The sequence below is a fragment of the Physeter macrocephalus genome, unplaced genomic scaffold (genome assembly GCF_002837175.3).
Source record: "Physeter macrocephalus isolate SW-GA unplaced genomic scaffold, ASM283717v5 random_6065, whole genome shotgun sequence".
Classification (NCBI taxonomy): domain Eukaryota; kingdom Metazoa; phylum Chordata; class Mammalia; order Artiodactyla; family Physeteridae; genus Physeter; species Physeter macrocephalus.
In genome coordinates, this window is record NW_021151350.1 from 1,959 (window position 1) to 3,649 (window position 1,691).

The 1,691-nt window shown below is 49.9% G+C and overlaps 1 pseudogene; it reads left to right on the forward strand.

Moving 5' to 3' along the window:
- The first annotated feature begins 224 nt into the window (after window positions 1-224).
- LOC112063243 (alpha-enolase-like) lies at window positions 225-941 on the forward strand (annotated as a pseudogene).
- The last annotated feature ends 750 nt before the right edge of the window (window positions 942-1,691 follow it).

Genomic DNA, 1,691 nt, shown 5'->3' on the forward strand with positions numbered 1-1,691 from the left:
TGTCGAGATAGCTGCCTTACTCTCAGGAGGTTCTCCAGACTTCCATGCCCAGAGGTCCCTCAGCCAGTGTCTTTGAGGCCCTAAAGTTCTGGGACAGTGACAGGACTCAATATATAAAGGTGTCTCAAAGGTTCTCAAGCACATCAGTGAAACCACTGGGGCTTCCCCAAGTAGCAAGAAACTGAACTCTGTGAAACAGGAGAAGGTTGATAAACCTGATAGAAATGGATGGCCCTGAGGCCAAGTCTGAGTTTGGTATGAGTGCCATAGTAGGCTGTCCCTTGCTGCCTGTGACGCCGGAGCTGCTGAGAAGTGGGCCCCCTGTACCGTCACATTGCTGACGTGGTAGGCACTTCTGAAGTCATCCTGCAACTGGCAGTTTTAATGTTCTCAGTGGTGGTTCTCGTGCTGGCAGCTGGGTGATAGGAGTTCACGGCCTTTCCTGCTGGTGCAGCAAACTTCACGGAAGCCACGTGCATTGGAGTGGAGGTCTGCCACCACCTCGAAGAATGTTACTAAGGAGAATGAAGGGAAAGCTGTTACCAATGAGGGGCATGAAGAGGGCTTTGCTCCTAACATCCTAGAGAATAAAGAAGCCCCAGAGCACAATCAGGAAAGCCAGCTACACAAACAAGGTTGTAATTGGCACTCTGTGGCTGCCTCTCGGTTCTACAGGTTTGGGAAGCATGTTCTGGACTTAAAGTCTCCTGAGGAGCCCAGCAGGTACATCTTCCCTGAGCAGCAGGTGGCCCTGTACAAGTCCTCCCTCAGGGACTGGTACTGTCTATCAAAAACGGCCTTTGAGCAGATTGACTGGGAAGCTTGGACGACGTTCATTGCTGGTGAAGGTGTCCAGGCATTAGGGAATGATTTTGGTGACGTGAATGGCTGAGGCTGTGGTGAGGAATCATGTAGCTGCCTCCTGCTTAGGGTGAAACAGATTGGCTCTGTGAGCTAGTCTACTGTGGAATGCAGGCTGCTTCAGACCAAGGGGAGGGCTGTTAGGGGTTTCCCTCGCTCCTGGGAGACTGAAGATGCTTTCCTCGCCAGCCTGGTGTGTGTGTGGGGGAGGGGATGTGCAGTGGTCTGGTCAAGACAGGTGCACTTTGACAATCAGAACTGGGTGGGGGACAACCAGCTCCTTGGAATTGGAGGAGCTGGCAGCAAGGCCCAGCAGGCTGGCAAGAAGTTCAGAAATTCTCTAGCCACGTAAGCTCTGAGCAGGCGAACTCCTAAGCCCTTTCAGCTCTGGACAGCTAATTCACCCTGTGCTTCACACAGCTCAAGACAGCAGTCCCATACCTGTAAGGCCCTCAGGAAGTTACCTCTCCTTTCCCTTATCCCTGGGAGGTTTTTACTGCTTCATCAGAGCCAAGCTCGACTGTTCGGAACCCAGTTTAGAAACCCCAGCTTTGGAATCTTGTAATTTCTAGAATAATCATTGTTCTCACCCTGTTCCACAAGTGTCTGTGGAGCCATTTGTATTTACAGTGCAGTCCCGAGGTTGTTAACATGCAAGATCTCTCGTCATGTCAAGAGTTCAGTAGACAAAAAACAAAAACAAAAACATTCAGTTATAAGCAAACGAAAAACCAAAATCACAGAGGCCCAGAACAACACATTTGGTTTTACTTACTTATAAATACTGCAAAGTCTTCTTGACTTCTTGGTCTTGAATGTTGCAAAGGCCC